General features: G+C 44.3%; 1 long non-coding RNA gene across 2 annotated transcripts in view; it reads right to left on the bottom strand.

Annotated features, from left to right (window-relative positions):
* LOC137862171 (uncharacterized) overlaps positions 1-20,866 on the bottom strand; it is a 235,464-nt gene that overhangs the window by 2,708 nt on the left and 211,890 nt on the right. Inside the window, exons 11-12 of one of the 2 annotated variants that reach the window (XR_011100073.1) lie at positions 16,906-17,022; positions 1,325-1,440 (exon numbers count right to left, since the gene is read on the bottom strand). This is a non-coding gene — a long non-coding RNA (uncharacterized lncRNA). Of the gene's footprint in view, positions 1-1,324; positions 1,441-11,968; positions 16,723-16,905; positions 17,023-20,866 lie in introns of those variants that run through there. The other variant, XR_011100074.1, reaches the window with a different exon arrangement.

The following is a 20,866-nucleotide window of genomic DNA, read 5'->3' as shown; positions in this document are numbered from 1 at the left end:
GGTGGTTCTGGGTTTGGAATCAACCCAGCCGCACAGTAAGGGCTTTGAGGTGCTGGGACAGCAGCACGTAGGCCCGGCTGGGAGCAGCGAGGGAAGCCCTCCAGCTGCCATTTCTGCCTCAGCCCTCAGGCAGCTCTGCAGGTGCTCATGAGCCGTGACGAAGACATTTGATGTGTTTTATAACTCAGCTAGTACTACAATTAAAACATTTACAAAAAGCCAACGGAGAGGGGAGCATTTTCTGGCCTTGATAGTCAGCTTTTGCATCCAAATTAATGGTGGATACAGTAATTTGATAACAGATATTGGCATTTATGTATGTTTACAAATGTGAAGTAAACTCTGTGTGTGTGGACATGCAACTGTTCTCTATAGGTTATTGTTGATGCTGTCTTCATTGACATCCATTAAGCCACAGATATTCCCCAGCCAGATGCTGCCTTCTCTGAATTAATGTGGTGAAAATAGCTGAGGTTACACCATTACTGATCTGTGAGGGGATGCAGCATGGCAGGAACAAGGATGTGTGCAAGGGCCCTCCTATTGGAACCTAGAGGCCTCCTAGGGACACTTACTGTAATCTGGTGCCTCCTGGAGGCTTCGAGGGCACTCCAGTGTGCTCTAGGGCACACTTGAGGCCTTACTGGGCCCCACTGTGTCCTCTGGCATCAGTTAGAGGCCTCCTAGGGCTCTCTGCTATCCTCTATGGTGCTGTAAATGCCTTGCAGTACACACTAGAGGCCTGCAACAGCCCTCCACTTGACTCCAGAACCTCTGAATGTGTACCAGGTCCCCCAAGTGCACTCTAGCTCCTACTGAAAGCTTCCCAGTGCTCCCCACTATCTTCTAGGATTCCCTAAGTGTCTCCCAGTGCAGTCTTGATGTATCCCATGGCCTTCCAGTGTACTCTAGTGGCATTTCTAGGCCTTGCAAGGCCTGTTGGTGTATTCTAGCACTACTCGAAGGACTTGCAGGACACTACAGTACTCTCTAGATCCACCTACTGTCATCTGAGTGCCCCTGAGTGTGCTCTACTGTCCCTGAGCGGCTTCCCAACACTCATGGTTCACTCAAGTGTCCCCTGGATGCCTCCCAGTGCCTCCCAGAGTAGTCTATTGCCAATTGAATGCCTTGCCCACCTCTCCACTATCTTCCAGGTTGACCTGACGGAATCCCAGTGCAAACTAAAGGCCTCTCATTGCCATTCTGTCTGCTCTAAAGGCTCTACACATTTACTTGCGTCCTGCAAGGCTTCAAGTGGTGCTAGAGTATACTGGGAGGTCCTGTAGGCCTAGAAATGTCTCACCAGTCATCCCCTACTTACCCAATGCTTTGCAAACTTTGTACATTCATGTTTCCATTTTTTGAGTCCACTTCTTTTCCCATCCTAGTTATCACTCATTTTCAGCAGACGCCCCGTTTCATGAAGAAATGAGCCACCTGGGAATTTAAGTATAAATTGCATATAAGTTCCACAGTCGTTTCTTTTGCAACAACATTGACCTTGGTTAGATTCACCTTCCCTTTCCAATGAGACCAGTTCCTATGCTAGTGCTCACGCATTAAGATGCTATCAGCTAGGTAGTACCTCACGTGCCCCGCTGTTTTTTTTTTTTGTTTTTAACCATGCAGATTTCCCACCTATCCAAGTAATTTGCAAAGGTAATTTTCTTTCTACTCATCTATTACAATAAATCAATGAATAAATAAATGATAATGCAGCAATTAAATGTGTAATGAGATGGGTAAGAACTATTAATAAATGCAGAGCTAGTTGCCCAAAGGTGAACAGACTTCCCCTCTCTTCTTACAAGCCAAGTAATGAACTTTCTATGATGGAGAAACAAGCAGCTGCTAAACATGTAAATGAAACCAAGGGATATACAAGTTCACACTACAATGCTGTTCTTCAGCCTCATCATTATTGCCACATTATCAGTTCTCCTGTGACTTTTTCTCTGAATATTTAAAGATAGGGCGGGGGGATATGCAATTATTTTTAAACACCCGTCTGCCAAATGACTGTCTGCATCAACCCAAGGGTGCTGCTGAGGTGTTGGCTCACTTTGGGACCCTATGCCGTGCAGTGTGATGGAGTTTTATCTGAGCGATGCTACTACAGAACCAAGGTTGTTCTGCAGGAAAAAAAAAAAAAAAAAAAAAAAAAAAAAAAAAAAAAGCAGAAATTCTGAAATTCCATGAGAGCAGAAATACCTTTGAGAATTTCAAGGGCAGCTCTGTAGTTAGACTTCAGTGAAGCTACAGTGCTTAATTTATTATAATAGATGTCAGGAAACAGAATTATCTTATCAAATTAGTTTGGTTGATAGGAAAGCTTGCCAGCAGATAAGCTGCAGTGCTGATATTTGACCTGACCTGCAAATGCTTCTGCTGGAGTCTGGCAGCTTCACAGTTGAGGATGCGTCGCTGCACACAGAAAGTGCGCAGGAAAGAAGAAACAAGCCAGTCATGAAGTTCGCCAGACGTGAAAAACTCAAATTTGAAAGGACTTTAGTTTGGGAATTGTCATTAAATGCATTTGGGTTTGCGTGTGTGCACCCAGATGGTTGTAGAAAAGGCACAACGAAGCAGGATCTTGCCCTGCCATACTGCAATTTTTCTTGCTGTTTCTTCCCGGAGTGCAGCAGCCAGGGTAGGGCCTGTAAGACAAGAGCCTTCAGGTGACATTGTTGGCTCAGAGTTGCATGCGGTGCTCAGAAGACATTAAAATGAATTTACCATTTCCCTCCGCTTAGTGAAGGACTAGATTTTTCTGCACTAGTCAGGCACCACGTAAGCTCACAACTGCTGACTTGTGGAAGACCCCATCATAAGAGCAGACGAAGAAATGAGCATGGAAGTCCTGATCCCCACAGCTAATAGTCTCAGTGTCACACCTGGATCAACACATGTGTCAGCAGGGTGTGAAATGAGTGAATAATAGGAATTTTGCACCTGGATTGGTAGCACTTGTCCTGTGTTCACAGAGGACAGGAAATGTGCTAGACCTTCTAAGGCCAGAACCAATGGCCACCTCCTTCAGTTCTTACAGCAACTGTGCGGAAATGGAAGGTTAAACAGAGAGAGGAAGGAAATGGTAAACGGGGAGAAAGGAGTGGGAAAATGAGCCCTTTTTCCAGGTAAGAACCAAGTGATAAATAGATCTGTGCATGTTCCCCGTCTCATTCCTCACTTGCCAAGTCTGATGCTATTTTCATTAGGTCATGTTACCATACATGTCATCTTATACAAAGGTGCAGTATAACACAACTGGAGGTTGAGGTGCTTGTAGTGAACACAAATGAGCTTGTAATGGTCCATCTGCTTTGACTTTATTTAGTGATCCCTCAAGGGCTGGGAGCTAGAGTGAGAATAACAATGCTTCAACCCATCTGCTATTGTAGTACCAGCTCCAGTTGAATTATCATGTTCTGAGTGGCTGGCATATGCTGTGACATAAAGCTACGAGAAAGCGTTGCTCTCCAGCTGTTGTGTTGACAAATACTTTTCAGCCAGACATGGAGTTCAGCTCAATAACCAGGGGGAAACTGCAGCTAAAAGTTGGTTATTATTTGATTTTATTTTAAGCATTAGAAATCACTGGCACGATATATTTTATATAAAAATGTGTCACTAAGGGCACACGTCGTCTATGAGCTCCAACAATAAAAATTTCTTTGTGCTGGCCATAAATTTTTGTGTTATAGGATCGGATGGGCATCTCTGTAACTGACAGTGTAAATCTTAGTAATGAAACTATGGCTAACCTTGTTATAGAAGCAGCACATCTGAAGCAGCGTCTGTATAAACTTGTTGGCTTCGTGGTGCTATGGGCCATAAGCATGCTTGACTACAGAAAGGAAGACTCAGAAGGAGACTGTGATCTGAGGCCACACACAGTGCCAGACAGCAAGACTGTCTCTAAACCGAGGAAGAGGAAAGCAGGAGGGGATGGTGAGCAGAGACATGCATCTGCTGGATGCAACAGATCCCCTGGGCTCATCTGGCCTTGCACCTCATCTGCAAGGTGCAGTTGCTAAAAATGGCCACATATTCTGCCTTTATGCCCTCTTCCCTGTTGGTGGCCTGTGGAAGAGCTCAGAGTGAAGACACTCTGGAGGCATCCTGATTTCACAGAATCACATAATCATTTAGGTTGGAAGAGACCTCGTCCAATCTCTGACCTAACACTAACAAGTCCTCCACTAAACCATATCACTAAGCTCTACATCTAAACGTCTTTAAATACTTCCAAGATTGTTGACCCGACCACTTCTCTGGGCAGCCCATTCCAATGCCTAATGAAACTTTTAGTAAAGATTTTTTTTCCTAATATTCTACCAAAACCTCCCCTGGCACAACTGCAGCCCATTCCCCCTTGTCCATTCACCAGGCATGTGGGAGAACGGACCAACCCCTACCTTGATACAGCCTCCTTTAAGGTATCTGTAGAGAGCAATAAGGTCGCCCCTGAGCCTCCTTTTCTGCAGGCTGAACAAGCCCAGCTCCCTCAGCTGCTCCTCGCAGACTTGTTTTCCAGACCCCTCACCAGCTTCATTGCCCTTCTCTGGACTCGCTCAAGCACCTCCATGTCCTTCTTGTAGCGAGGGGCCCAAAACTGAACACAGAACTCGAGGTGCGGCCTCACCAGAGCCGAGTACAGGGGCCCTAGCCCTGCTGGTCACACTGTTTCTGATACAAGCCAGGATGCCGTTGGCCTTCTTGGCCACCTGAGCACACTGCTGGCTCATATTCAGCCGACTATCAACCAATACTCCCAGGTCCTTCTCTGCCTGGCAGCTCTCCAACCACTCATCTCCCAGCCTGTAGCTCTGCTTGGGGTTATTGCGCCCCAGGTGCAGGACCCGGCACTTGGCCTTGTTGAACTTCATGCAGTTGGCCTCAGCCCATCAGTCCAGCCCATCCAGATCCTCCTGCAGAGCCTTCCTACCCTCGAGCAGATCGACACATGCACCTAACTTGGTGTCATCTTTGAACTTACTGAGGGTGCACTCAATCCCCTCATCCAAATCATCGAAAAAGATATTAACGAGGACCTGCCCCAGCACCTAGCCCTGGGGGACGCCACTAGTGACCGGACTCCAACTGACTGGATTTGTCTCCATTCACCACAACTCCTTGGGCCTGGCTAGCCAGACAGTTTTTAATCCAACAAACTGTACGCAAGTCCAAGCCATGAATAGCCAATTTCTTCAGGACAATGCTGTGGGAAACGGTGTCAAAAGCCTTACTGAAGTCAAGGTAGACAACATTCAAAGCCTTTCCCTCAATTCACTTAAAAAAAAAAAAAAAAAAAAAGAAATTCCTGTCACTTTGTCATAGAAGGAGATCAGGTTCGTCAAGCAGGACCTGCCATTCATAAACCCATGCTGACTGGGACTGATTGCCTGCTTGCCCTGCAAGTATCGCATGATGACACCCAAGATAATCTGCTCCATGAGCTTCCCTGGCAACAAAGTCAAACTGACAGACCTAAAGTTTCCTGGGTCCACCCTCCAGCCCTTTTTGTAGGTGGGCATGATTGCTAGCTGCCAAAGATTTCCTGCCAGATTTCTACTCACATGTGACACTTGCTTAAGAGCCAGCCTTCTGCTGCAGGTAGGGGTCGAAGGGACTGGTAAAAGGGGAACAACCAGTCCCAAACCGGTGTCACTGAACCCTCAGGGCTGCTGCTAACCCGGCAAGGCAGCGCATGCTCTCTGGAGCGTGGCCCTTGTGCGTTTTTGCTAACCATTGCATTAAGGGCTCAGTTCTTAAATACGACTTATGCTTGCATTTTGTCTCACAAGAAGAATAGGCCCTGTTCACACTGCAGCATTTCATTTCTCCAGGCTTGTATTTCCTATTGTATCCAAAGACCTGTGGGTGCCAGCTGTTGCGGGTGCTGCCGTTGTATTATGATCCCCTGGCTAGTGCAGGAATTGTTGATTGCGTTGCCTTTTGAATCAGTTGATTACCGTGAATAATAGGCCAAAAAGGCTGTCAGCATTTTGACTTTAACTATAACTGTTACAATTAATTATGGGCTTAATTAGCATACATGCCTAGCAGTAGAGCATATCATACTTCATGGGTAACAGATGATGCTGCAGCTGTAACAAAAAGGGTGATACAGGTTGGGATACAGATAGTTATTAATAAATGGGTTCTATTGTTCCAGGTCCTTATTTACCCAAATTAGCAAGCATGACATAATCAACCCCAACTGTATAATTTATAATAATTGATTTCATTTTGACTGACCACCAGTCGGGCCTACTGCATGCCCTCGGAAGAAAAATAGCCCTATTAGGATAAGTTTAATCCTAAACATAGCTAATGAATCCTATTACTTTAAGGTCATATTTGAAGCTTTTGTTAATTGTCAGAACCATTTTAAATTGATTAGAGTTAAATTAAATCAATGTAATGTTTAGAAAAACAATATTTCTAATGGATGAGGCCAAGCTGACCTCGAATAAACATATTTATCAACCGATTTCAGTGAATGAGAAGGCTAGCATCTGGGCTCATAATTCACGATTGTCTATAATATGGGAAATGTCACTATCTAGGCAATTAATTATGTCAGGTAATAAATCTGTTGCTCACAGCTGAGCGTTTGCCAGTTGGGGTGACAATTCCCTCAGCAAGTTTATGATGTTTAGACATTTCCTCTCTCCTCCCCCAAACCCACACTTTACAGGAGCAGAAAAACTATAGACAACATCAGGGAGAAAGAACGTGGAAGATTTTTCCTAACTGTCAGCACTTAGCCTGTCCTAGGCTGACAACGTGCTGAGCTGCGATAACTCGGTACGGAAATACGGTCATTTGGAGTACACGGACACCCTACGATGAAGAAGTTTTGCTGAACTGTCCAGCAACATTTCCCAGGCTGGAGAGGTCAGGAGGACTTAACATTTCCTTATGGACCACCACAGTTAAGTGACTGGTTTGTGGTAAATCAGTGAGAGGCAAAATGCATAATGACTAGTATGACTAGGAAAAATTCTGTCATTATTGTGACTGAATGCTCTCCGTTCAGTGTTTTGTCAAAAAAAAAAAAAAAAAAAAAAAAAAAAAGGTAAACTAAATATTCACAAAGAAAGTGAAGAAAGTGTAAGAAAGCTGTATAAAGAACGGCGCAAGAGTAGTCAAGACTCAATCTGAATAGTATCACATGTGCAGCACAAGCTGTCTTATATTGAACAACTCACAATGGATCCAGTAAGGCTGAGTATAAACAACAAACTATTTCTATAGGGAAGATGTGGGTTAATTGAGGAAAAGTTGAACAAATTGAAAAGAACCTGGAGCAGTTCAAAAAACAAAGAGAAACAGAGGTCATCAGGCAGGATTAGATCCTTGTGTGAAGCACCAAGCACCTCACGGACAGGGTGTCCTGATCTCTGCTGCTTCCCTCGCAGAGGCTACAAGCCAGAAAAGGTCCCACTCCCACATTCCCTTTCGCACCAAGGGATAGGTTTCAGTTCACACAGCTCAGCTTCCCTCACGCTTTGCCATGACTCAACTTTATCGACCGGATTGCCTGTGTTGACACGGTGAGAAGCAGCTGCCCTGCCACCGCTTCTGTTCAGGTTTAGCACAACTCATCACAACGGGTGAAATACGGCTCTTTGTATTTGGAGAAAACTCTCACATCCAGCTATTTGCATTACTGAGAATAAGCCATCGAGCTATAGTAAGAGAGTGTGTGCATCCTTAGCGTGCGCAGACTTCATTTAGTGTGGGCTGAAGCTGCCACTTGACTTCAACTCCTTGGCAGATACTTTGCAGATACTACATGCAATTAAGCATTTAAATGGCAATCGGTTACATCTGTATAGAATTTATCAGCAGGCTTGGAAGAATATGAGGAAATCAAACCCTCAGCTGTGAAACACTGCGCTGGAGGGCTGCTTCAGGATATTAAGACCAGTTTCTGTTTCTGTGTACGTGTGTGAGAGAATGAGAGGCTGTGTGTGTGAGTGTGTATATAATTACTATTTCATTTCTTGGGTAAAGTTCCCCCTCCTTTCCTTTACGGCAAGGAAAATTGCTCTTCAAACCTGTCTTCAAAATGTAATAACTTTACTTGCAACCAACCACTGCGGACCCTGACTGGACTCTGAATTATTACTGTGAGATGAAACATTTCTTTAACAAAACTGAGCCCTTTAATATCCCCCATCTCTGTTATTAGATGGACAAATGAATTTTACTTTGAACATAACATGTGGCATTGTCTGAAAATTGCTGGTATGAACTGAAGTTGGCAGGTATTTTCTTGCTCTCCTCGTCAGTGATTGCCATTTATTATATGTTGCACCTTTATCTGTCAAATACTGCAGAGCGCTATATTGATTTGTGTCTGCTGCAAAGCAAAGGTCACTTTGATCAACATACTACAAAACCAGAAAAAGTAGGGTTCTGACATTTCATTACCTGGGAAAAAAAGGACTAAAATAAATAAGAATATGTTTGAGAACAGAGCACTTCAATATCACAGTGTGCAGTAACTGTAATTAACAAAAGAACCGCTCTATGGAGGTTAAGGAGAAAAAAGAGAAGGCAGGTTTTCTTGCAGGGACTATTCTTTACATGACTGATTCTGTAACGTTACAGCTGTGATCTCACTGAAGTGTTACATTCATTACAAATCAAATACATTGGCTTCTCAGATTCAGACTTTTAATGAGCAATAAAGCTCAGCAAGTCTTGAGGAAACTGGGGAAGATTTGATCAAACTTTCAATTTTGTCTTAGAACCCCTGAAGGCACTTCCAGAGGAAGACAACGTCCCTCCGTTAGGAATGTACAGTCTCAAGAGACAAGAGAAAGCATGGCAGAAGGAACGGGATCCACACGCAGTTTGCCCAAGATCAACCAGGAGCGCCAAGCAGAGCCAAAACTTAAGCCCAGACCTTCACTTTCCCAATCGAGTTCCCAACAGCTTAGCTGTCTTTCAGCACTGGCACACAATTTAGAATTTACTCAAATATTTTTAAGGGAAGTGGTGGAAGAGGTGTCCCAGGTGACGAGGTGAGCTGCTTTTTTATTTTTTTATTTTTTTTCCCCCTTCTTCTTCTTGCCTGGTGTTTACGTATTGCTTCACTTTTTGTCAGGCACCTAGATGCTCTTGCTCACGAGCTGAGTTGGTAGACAGGGCTTTTCCTGGAGCAGGTTCTGCTAGATCATGTCTGTCTTGCCCTGCAACTTGGTCATTCTACACAGAAAAATGATTCTGTGATCCAGCCAGTATTACTGCTCTACCTGAACGTACATGTAGGAAACAGAACGGCCAAACTGCTTTCCCATTACACTCAGAAGTGTCTTTTTTCTTTTTTTTTTTTTGTTTTGTTTTTTTTTTTTTGTTTGTTTGTTTTTGTTTTTTACATCTAGTGTTTTGTTCTTCACAGGAAACACCACGTTTGCATTGAAATACAGCAAGCAGTTATACCTAAGGTCTTTTGTTATACCTAGGATGACTAGGGTGCACATCACAGCTTGCATGGCATATGGCAGTGCTTATCACGTCAATAGCAAAGTCTGAATAATGCAATGCTTGGTTGTAATTATCTTTTATTATTATCAAGGGTCATTCCTGGGCTCTTCATCCTTTCATCATCTCGTGTGGAATTTTGGTCTTCCTTATTAATTAACTAGCCAATGTGATTGAGTTAGCCAATTAGCTCTGCCTGAAGGGATGAGCACTGATCCAAATAAGGGCCTGAGTCCACAAACTTGTTGCTTCGAGGGGGAGTCTTGCAGGGAGCGGGCTGGCAAGAGGGGACTTGTGGGACCTGGCAAGCTATTGTTTGCCTATCCCAGATCATTTGTGTTTATTTGACAAGGGCAACATTTTTTTACTTGGGTACTTTCCTGTTTGGAAAAGGCTGCTTAACAAACATGAAACCCTTCACTGGGGACGTGTTTGATTTTATTGAAAATAATGGCTTTCATTAAATGAAAATTAGACATTAAATTAAAATCAGGGATTGACATACTGTGTTCTGATGTTACTTTTTTTTTTTGAATGATTTTATTTTAAGTTTGTCGCTGAAATTATGTAAAGTTTAAAGTGATAATCAGTACTATGCCCTTTAACCTCAGAAGTGGTGACTTCTAGTTACTGAAACAGTTTTTATGTAAAATGTTGTGTGACAGAAGACACTCCAATACACATCATAAAAAAATCACCTCTGTCCTCAAAATCCACTCTGTCCCCAGGAAGACAATGTATGTATGTTCCCTAATCCTACCGCAGGGACTAAAATCCCCCCCAGCAGCAGGGCTGGGCATGTTCCAACCCCGGTGCCCGCGGTCACACAGGGTATGTATGCAAATGTCGCTCATCCCTCATGCACCGCCCTCTCCCCTCTGCCTGGTCACGGTTACTTCTTCGGTCAGTCCCTGAGGCAATTCGCGCCGGGCCGGGCGCTGCAGGGAGCCGGGGGTCGCGCCCCGGAGGGTCCCGCCTCGGGGCACCCCCAAGGGCCAGGACGGCCCTGGGCAGGGCCAGGGGCGGCCGCTCCGCCTCGTACTGAGGCAGTGTCAGCCAGGGAGGGCCCGGCAGCCCTGTCAGGGAGCTCGGCAGCCCCCAAGGGGTGCAGCCTCCCACGGCGAGCTCCGGGGGCAGCCCGCTGCCTCCCAGGTGTCTGGCCGCAGGCTGTGCCCCGCTCGTAGGACAGTTCAGGACGGCCGGAGTGAGCCCACCGTGTGAGGTGTGCCCGGTGGAGGCAGTGCTCCAGGAGGCCAGGGCTGCGGGGAAAGGTGAATAGGCTGAATGTGGGAGTCGGACAGGGAGAGAGGCTCCTGGAGCTGCTGCCTTCCGTCCCTGAGACAGGCCCAGCAGGCAGCAGGGACGCTCAGTTCTGAGCGTTTCCCTATCCTCAGCACCCGACTGAAAGCACTGACCTAGAGGATAAGGGGCACTGGCAACAAAACCATGCCTAGCAGGGAAAACCCCTCAGGGACTTTGCAACCTTCCCAGGTACCCCAATGCAATAGGTACGAAGCTTTGCAGGTTGATCTGAACAATACTGAGCAACACAGTACATCTTAGAAGTGACGCCCAGGGAAGGGCATATCAGCCTGCGTCCTGAATTAACACAGCTCACACCAAGAAAAAAAGACGGGTTCTTGTGGGAGACTCCCTTCTGAAGGGAACAGAAGGCCCAATATGCAGATGGACCCACTTCACGGGGAGGTCTGCTACCTCCATGGGGACTGGATTAGGAACACTAAGAGCCCTTCCAACCTTGTTTCGGCCATCAGAATATTACCCATTACTGTTTTTTCAAGTAGCAGTGATGAAATTTCAAGATGAAGTCTGAGGACAATCAAAAGAGACTTAAGGGCCTTGGGGCAACAAGTTAAGGGGTCAGGAGCACAGGTGGTGTTTTCTTCTATCACTCCAGTTGCAGGGATAGATGAGGCAAGGAACAGAAGAGCCACCAAATGAGTACCTGACTCCGAGCCTGGTGTCACCAGCGGAACTTTGGGTTCAACTAATACCTGGGGGCTGGCTGAATATGAGCCAGCAGTGTGCTCAGGCAGTCAACAATGACAACAGCATCTTGGCTTGTGTAAGAAACAGTGTGAACAGCAGGACTAGGGAAATGATTGTCCCCCTGTACTTACTCTGGTGAGGCCACACCACAAATAGTGTGTTCAGTTTTGGGCCCCTCACTACAAGGACATCTAGGTGCTAGAGCATGTCCAAAGAAGGACAACGAAGCTGTTGAGGGGTCTGGAACACATGCTGAAAGCCACTAATTAAAGTCTAGAATCCATGATCGCAATGTGAGATCAATGGGTTATGACATTTTGATGTCAGGCTGATGGATCTGACTTTCTAAATGAAGAATGATTGATTATGACTCTTCAAAAGTATGGCTCATTATCAGCATATCGAGGCAACTGTTGACACCGAGCATACATAACACCCATTATGGCATGTCAGAAGTTATCGCTTTGGATGGGTGGCCACGATATCTGAGAAAATTAATTGTTCTGATTACTGCAAGATGTTATAGTATATTGCATAAAAGAAAAATAGTGCATAGCAGCCACAAGGAAAGTATTATGCAGGTAAAGGCAAGACGGTGATTTTTTAGCCCAGAGTGCATTTTGTATGTAACAGACGGTCCACACAGCCTGTAGAAGCCTTTCTTTCTGATGGTAGTAGGAAAATTATATAAAGCACAACGTGGGTTTCATTTGCTGCATTTTATAAAAGCCTACAAATTTGTCTTCCAAACCCAGAATCACAGAGACCCATAAGAAAGCATACTTCTTGATTTCAAAGAGAGTGGATTTCGGACTAACTGGTTTTGAAAATCTGCTACGATGCACCCTATACTATATATATATATATATATATATATATATATATATATATATAAAAGCATTTATAGTACATTACAGTCCATTGTGCAAGGGCTGTACAGCAGATGATACAGAAACTGTCATGGAGAGTACATTAAATGCAGAACTGTACAACATTCATGGGAATAAAACAATGCATGAGTAGCCCAGCCCCATACACCATTCTGTAATGAGCACTACTATCAAAATAAGTTGATACTACAAAAGAAAATATTAAATACAATCCAAAAATGTCATGTTAAATGTGGTCCACACACCAATACACTATGGTTTTCTATACCTGCATTTAACATTATATTAATTTGGCTTGGGGGACATCATATTGTATTGACTTTCCATCTAGAAAATGTAGACATTAGACAATTACAAGTTCAATAATATCACTAATTCTGCCAAGTCTTGCCAATTATTATGTCTCCCCAAGGATAAAGAATACAGAAAAGCTTCCTTCTGAGAAAATTGCCTTTTTACAAGGTATTAAAGGAAACATTCTTGTGAAGAAATGTTCTTTCAAACCATGGAAGTATCAGTGGAAAGAATGTTTTTTTCTTCTTCTGAAAAAAATAAATTAAAATGGTATCCAGCTGAAATGAGGTGGCAGTCTTTCAGGTGGGGCTTTTATTTAGGGGGCTTCTAGTAGGAGTTGGTCTTAACCTGTGGATCACTTTTGGAAAAGTCAATTCTTAAACACAGGTTCTCAATAACAATTGATTACAAAGCAATCATTTTGCAAATTCCTCTCTGTTTTGGAAGATCAGAAAATTCTTAAGTAAATTGTGATTTAGGCATACCCTTTCCTTTTTGCAGCTGGAGATAATCAGAATGGCTCTTGAGAAGCAGCAGTTTCTAACACGTGCTACACCTGTTGAACTACAGTTTCAGAGAGAAATAGGATGTCCTCGTTCGTTGGCTTTATGCATTTCTATTCACACATGTTGAAGTGACTGAGACTTACATGGGACACAATTTGCCACTGTTTTGAACTAGGGCCGAGTACATGTAGAGTTGTGCTCCAATTCGATCTTTTCTTACTTTACATGTATACTGACTGGGGCAAATGATTACACAAATCACAGGACAGTGGAAATCTATGAACATCACCTGCCAGCAGCATCTGGAGTTTAGTTATTTAATCGTTATGAATTAGATTTTTCAGGAGAACTATTGTTAGGGGATTTTGAAAGATCTGAAGAAATTTTACTAACATTACAACACTGTATCATTGCAGAGAAATCCTACGAAGTCCTAAATTCTGTGTCACAGCTCTGGAAGTGTGTTGTTTTTTTTTTTTTTTTTTTTTTTTATTTTATTTTATTTTATTTTATGACTAGCTGCTTCTCTGTGAGATTTAAAAAAAAAAAAAAAAAAAAGTTAAAAAAGTTGTAAGTTTAGTCTACCCAAATGGATTGGTTTTATGGGATGTGGTTATAGAACAGCTCATAGTCTACCAAATGAAACCATGTAAGCACTTCATGAATCACTGAATTTAAGCCAAAATTTTTGTCATCCTTAATGGAGAAGTCTGTCACAATGCAATAGGAATGCTGCAGAATATTAATAGTGGGCTTATAAAAATTGATGTGAACATCTAGAGAATCCACTCAACTCCATGTTGCCCAGCTGTGCCAGTTTGAACATTTTATAGAAGAGAACACAGTTCTCCATCATTTTTAAAAACGCTAAGAAACTGAATTTACTGGAGCTTCAGCACTTGGGCTGCTGGAGAGCTGTATTACTGCAGGTGGGTTTGCAGGCTCCTCTGGCACCTTTTCCTGGAGTAGCTGTTTGCTTCTCTGGCCCCTAAACTCCCTACTCATGAACCCTGGGAGACCTCTAGCGTGCAGTACAGTGCACTGGAGAGCCCTGCCACGTCTTCAGGCGATGTTAGTGCACATCAGGGGGAATGGAGGACTTTCAGGGTGTTCCAGACTCCACTTGGCGGGGAGGGGGGGGACGGGACCTGGAAGACTCTAGGGTGCACTGGGAGGCCTCTAGTGCTCTCTAGAGTGCAGTGGAGGGGCTGGGAAGCCTGCAGGCCCTAGAGGGGCCTAGGGACTGTGTGAGGCCTCTAGAATGCCCTGGAATTTTTCTAGGGGGTGCTAGAGCTCTGCAAAGTCTCCCAGGGGCACTAGATTATACTGGGCTGGGAGTCTCTAGGTGTACTGGGTGGCTTCCTGTGCTCTTTAGAGTGCGGTGGGGTCCCTGTTAGGCCTTTTAGAGTATCCTACAGCATACTAAAGCAAACTGAGGGTGGGGGAGGGAGAAGGGAGGCATTTTGAAGTGGTAGCGGGTGCTGGAAAACTTTCAGGGGAAGGTAGAGTGCACTGGGCAGCCCTGGTAGACGTGCATAGGCTCCAGAGCGGAGTGAATTCATGGAAGCTGTGTAGTGAGCACTGAAAGGCCTTTAGTGCACCCTAGAGGACACTGGAGAGACTTACAAGGCCTCTGCATGGCCCAGGGAGACCTTCAGCGTGCTCTAGAGCACACTAGAGAGCCTGGCAAAGCCTCTAGGAGGCACCAGTTTACAGTGTGTGTCCCTAGGACGCCCCTAGGGTGCAAGAGAAGGCTTCTAGGGTACCCTAGAATGCACTGGATGGTCCTAAGGCCTCTAGGGTGCACTGAGAGGCCTTGTAGGGTGCACTGGGAGGCCTCTAGGTCTCCAGAGTTCAGTGGAAAGCACTGGGAGGTGTCTAGGCTGCACTTTGAGGCCCCTAGTGTGCCTGAGAGTGCACTGGGGAGCTCTGGGCGGCCTCTAGAGAGCCCTGGGAGGCTTCTAGGGGATGCTAAAGCACACTAATTGGTACCATCTGAAGGCATGGCAGGGTCTTGCAGGCTTCGAGGTCAGGCTAAAGCACATTGGTGAGCACTACAAGGTCTCAGAAGGGCATTAAAAAGCACCAGTATGCCCTGGGAGCCTTCCAGGAGGTGCCAGACTACAGAGAGGCCCTCAAAGCCTCTAGGACACACTGGGAGGCCTCTAGTGCTCTCTAGAATGCTGTGGAGGGTCCTGAGAGGCCAAACAGACATCCTAGAGCCACCTGTGGGGATGCCTGGGAAGCACTGGTGAAGTGATAGTGCACATTTGCAGGCCCTGTGAGGTATCCAGGTAACACTGGAACTCACTAGGAGTGTTAGGAGGCCTCTGGGGGTTACTAGAGCAAAATGGGGATACTGGGATGCCTGTAGATAGCAAATGGGTACTGTAGATAGCAATAGAGAGTCCAGCTAGGCCTTCAGGTGGTGCTAGAGGACAGTTCAAGTCCCTTTGAGGCCTTGAGAAGGTTCTAGATATCACTGGAGCACCACAGGAGGCCTGGGAAGATACTAGGCCATCCTAAAGGACACACTGGGAGGCACTGGAAGGTATTTGGGGGGAGCTAGAGTGCACTTGGTGGTCCCAGTGGATCTTCAGAGGATCTAGAGTGGAGCGGAAGGCCACTGAAGGCCTCTCATGTGTAATGAGAGGCATTTACAGCACCCTAGAGAAGAGCGGAGAGCCCTGTGAGGCCTCTAGCTGGTGCTAGAGTTCTTCGGGGGCCCCAGGGGGTGTCTAGTGTGTCTTAGAGTGCACTGGAGAGCCCTGTGGTATCTCCAGAAGGCACTTAGAGCACACATGGGGGCACTGTGAGTCATTTAGAGTGTGCTGGACTCCACTGGAAGGCCCTGGATGACTCTGGGGTGCACTGGGAGGCCTCTAGTGCTCTCTAGAATGTGGTGGGGGTTCTGGAAAGCCTGCTGGGGATACTAGAAGGCACTGGGGACCATGGAAGGCTCTAGAATGCCCTGGAAAGTTTCAAGAGAGTGCAAGAGCTCAACAAAGAGCTCTGTAAGGTCTCCCCGGGACATTAGATTACGCTGAGAGGCCCAGGAAGACTCGGGTGCATGGAGAGGTCTCTAGTGCTTCCTTGAGTGCCCTGAGGTCCCTGGGACATCTCGAGCACATTCTAGAACAAACTGGGAGGGGTTAGGAGGCATTTGGAAGTGGTAGAAATCACTGTGAGGCCCTGGAAGGCATACAGGGGACACTAGAGTATGTTGGCCTCCAGTGTGCTCTAGTGACATTTCTAGGACTCCAAGGGCCTCCCAGTGTACTCTAGCACCACTCGAAGCCTTGCAGGACTCTCCAGGGATCTCTAGAGTTGCTACTGGCATCCCAGTGCCAGGATTGTTATGACCCTAACTCAACACCAACCCAAGCTAGGTCTCCCATGAAATAGCACTCACAACAGAACCTTTTGGTAGCCCTCCACTTCCTTTGGCAGCCTTTATACAACCCCATTCAGAACAGGACTTTCCGCCGAGCCTCTTGCCCACGCTGCACTCCTTGTCCCTGTGCATGAGGACAGTGACACTCAGCATCTCACCGAGAGTACAGGACACAGAAATGCACTTTGTGACACCCCAACACCCTTGCTGGTAAGGCAGTGAAAGCCAGGGACACCTGAAGGCAGCAGCTACATAAACAGACTTTTTGTAAATGTGAAAAGTACGCTGACAATCATCCCCTACTTACCCAAATGCTTTGCAAACTTTGTACATTCATGTTTCCATTTTTTGAGTCCACTTCTTTTCCCATCCTAGTTATCACTCATTTTCAGCAGACGCCCCGTTTCATGAAGAAATAAGCCACCTGGGAATTTAAGTATAAATTGCATATAATTTCTACAGTCGTTTCTTTTGCAACAACATTGACCTTGGTTAGATTCAGCTTCCCTTTCCAATGAGACCAGTTCCTATGCTAGTGCTCACACATTAAGATGCTATCAGCTAGGTAGTACCTCACGTGCCCCGCTGTTTTTTTTTTTTTTTGTTTTTAACCATGCAGATTTCCCACCTATCCAAGTAATTTGCAAAGGTAATTTTCTTTCTACTCATCTATTACAATAAATCAATGAATAAATAAATGATAATGCAGCAATTAAATGTGTAATGAGATGGGTAAGAACTATTAATAAATGCAGAGCTAGTTGCCCAAAGGTGAACAGACTTCCCCTCTCTTCTTACAAGCCAAGTAATGAACTTTCTATGATGGAGAAACAAGCAGCTGCTAAACATGTAAATGAAACCAAGGGATATACAAGTTCACACTACAATGCTGTTCTTCAGCCTCATCATTATTGCCACATTATCAGTTCTCCTGTGACTTTTTCTCTGAATATTTAAAGATAGGGCGGGGGGATATGCAATTATTTTTAAACACCCGTCTGCCAAATGACTGTCTGCATCAACCCAAGGGTGCTGCTGAGGTGTTGGCTCACTTTGGGACCCTATGCCGTGCAGTGAGACAGTTTTATCTGAGCAAAGCTACTCCAGAACCAGGGTTGTTCTGCAGGAAACAAAACAAAACAAAACAAAACAAACAAACAAACAACAACAACAAAAAAGCAGAAATTCTGAAATTCCATGAGCATCCGAAGTACATTTTTTTTCTTTTTAAAAAGAAATCCAGCATTATTTAGTATCAAAGCTGAACAAACCAACACAAAGAGGGTAAATACTAGTGTTTCTTCTCAGTTTATAAATTATAATATTACTACCCTGTACACAGTTTTTGGTTCTGCCAAAAAGAAAAAGCAGAATGCTCTTAATAATTTTTTGCCTCAGAGTTCTTGCCACTTCAGTAGGAAGGTTGTGGGATACTTCACATTTCTTCATTTTGTGTCTGTCTTCAATGTTTTTTTCCCATTCAACATTACATGACAAAGGGTTACCCTTTCATACAAAACTTCCTTACTACTTGCTTCAATAACCACAACAGGTTGCCATTTCACCCCACTCTTTCCTGAAAGTGTGCTTTCTGCCTGTTCCATGTGTGCATGTGTTCAGCCACACATATGCTTCACTGTACAAGATCACATTATTCAGAAAATTTTTCAAAGGAATGATTGATGCATTTATTCTTTTTGTCCCAGTCTGAGTTGATTCTGGCAAGAATAATCCATTAACACAGGAGTGAGGAGTTACAGCATTACCCAGAATGCTGTTTATCTAAACTTGTTTATCTAAAACTTTCTTATACTTAGAAGAATAAGGGTTGCCCCTCTACCCCTTGCATATAGTTTGAGAATTTCAAGGGCAGCTTTGTAGTTAGCAGAGACTTCAGTGAAGCTACAGTGCTTGATTTATTTTAATAGATGTCAGGAAACAGAATTATCTTATCAAATTAGTTTGGCTGATAGGAAAGCTGGCCAGCAGATAAGCTGCAGTGCTGACGTTTGACCTGACCTGCAAATGCTTCTGCTGGAGTCTGGCAGCTTCACAGTTGAGGATGAGTTGCTGCACACAGAAAGTGCTCAGGAAAGAATTAACAAGACAGCCATGAAGGTGGCCAGGAAGTCCATGCAGCATGCTACCTGGGAACATTGTCCCTGAGACTGTCTGGCTCCTAAGTAGTTTCTGTCTAAGGTGAGAAATACTAGCTGAGCATTTTATTTTATTTTATTTTATTTTATTTTATTTTATTTTATTTTATTTTATTTTATTTTATTTTATTTTATTTTATTTTATTTTATTTATTTATTTAAGAGCAGAAGGCCACTTCACAGAGAAAGCTGGACAAGTTTTTTTTTTTCTTTTTCTGAAATCTCTTACTGCAGTCATGGAAATTTAATTGCATTTATCAACTGTAATGAAGCAATTTCTTTGGCTTTCCATGGCTGCACCTGTCTGGGTCTTTAAAACCCCTCAAGAGCTGGTATGATGGGATCTTGCAGTAGGAAGTTGACCTATGCAGCTTTGAATAGGGATATAAGACTCTTATTAAAAAAATAAATAAAAAATGATTGTACGGACAATCTTTTATCCAGTCTTCCCAAACACTTTAATGACTGCTACTACTTCACCTGTCTACATGGGAAAAAAAAAAAAAAAAGAAATACCAAAGCCTTTAATGAGTTTTAAGTATATGTTATATAGCACTGAATACACCTGTCCCTGGAGCAGTGTGCACAAGTTGTTTAAAAACAGGCAGAACAAAGAAAAAAAAAAAGATACAAGCAGATATGAAAAACTCAAATTTGAAAGGACTTTAGTTTGGGAATTGTCACTGACTGTATTTGGGTTTGCGTGTGTGCACCCAGATGGTTGCAGAAAAGGCACAACGAAACAGGATCTTGCCCTGCCATACTGCAATTTTTCTTGCTGTTGCTTCCCGGAGTGCAGCAGCCAGGGTAGGGCCTGTGAGACAAGAGCCTTCAGGTGACATCGTTGGCTCGGTGTTGCATGCGGTGCTCAGAAGACATTAAAATGAATTTACCATTTCCCAAACAGGCCTTTTTAAGAGGCGCTATTAGATGCAACTTGATTTTGGGTCGCTGACGATGGCATGATGAATCTTTCATTACGAAATTTGCCAGCAGACACAAAAGGGATCTCCCTCCTTATGACTGGTAGTTTTAATATCCTTCACTCCTTAGAAGCAATTACCTCTCAAGCCCCGGGACACCCACGGTTTGGTCAGGGATGCTGACTCTGATGCACAGCCCAAAATTTTGGAGTTTAGCAGAGGACTAGATTTTTCTGCACTAGTCAGGCACCACGTAAGCTCACAACTGCTGACTTGTGGAAGACCCCATCATAAGAGCAGACGAAGAAATGAGCATGGAAGTCCTGATCCCCACAGCTAATAGTCTCAGTGGCTGGTTGAAGCCTTGCCACTTATGGCACACCTGGATCAACACACATGTCAGCAGGGTGTGAAATGAGTGAAGAATCGGAATTTTGCAACTGGCTTGGTAGCGATCGTCCTGTGTTCACAGAGGACAGGAAATGTGCTAGACCTTCTAAGGCCAGAACCAATGGCCCCCTTCAGTTCTTATAGCAACTGCATGGAAATGGAAGGTTAAACAGAGAGAGGAATGAAATGGTAAACGGGGAGAAAGGAGTGGGAAAATGAGCCCTTTTTTCCAGGTAAGAACCAAGTGATAAATAGATCTGTGCATGTTCCCCGTCTCATTCCTCACTTGCCAAGTCTGATGCTATTTTCATTAGGTCATGTTACCATACATGTCATCTTATACAAAGGTGCAGTATAACACAACTGGAGGTTGAGGTGCTTGTAGTGAACACAAATGAGCTTGTAATGGTCCATCTGCTTTGACTTTATTTAGTGATCCCTCAAGGGCTGGGAGCTAGAGTGAGAATAACAATGCTTCAACCCATCTGCTATTGTAGTACCAGCTCCAGTTGAATTATCATGTTCTGAGTGGCTGGCATATGCTGTGACATAAAGCTACGAGAAAGCGTTGCTCTCCAGCTGTTGTGTTGACAAATACTTTTCAGCCAGACATGGAGTTCAGCTCAATAACCAGGGGGAAACTGCAGCTAAAAGTTGGTTATTATTTGATTTTATTTTAAGCATTAGAAATCACTGGCACGATATATTTTATATAAAAATGTGTCACTAAGGGCACACGTTGTCTACGAGCTCCAACAATAAAAATTTCTTTGTGCCGGCCATAAATTTTTGTGTTATA

Source organism: Anas acuta, chromosome 10 (genome assembly GCF_963932015.1).
Source record: "Anas acuta chromosome 10, bAnaAcu1.1, whole genome shotgun sequence".
In the NCBI taxonomy this organism is placed as follows: domain Eukaryota; kingdom Metazoa; phylum Chordata; class Aves; order Anseriformes; family Anatidae; genus Anas; species Anas acuta.
The sequence above is the reverse complement of the archived record's forward strand: the minus strand, read 5'-3'. Positions and strand labels throughout refer to the sequence as shown.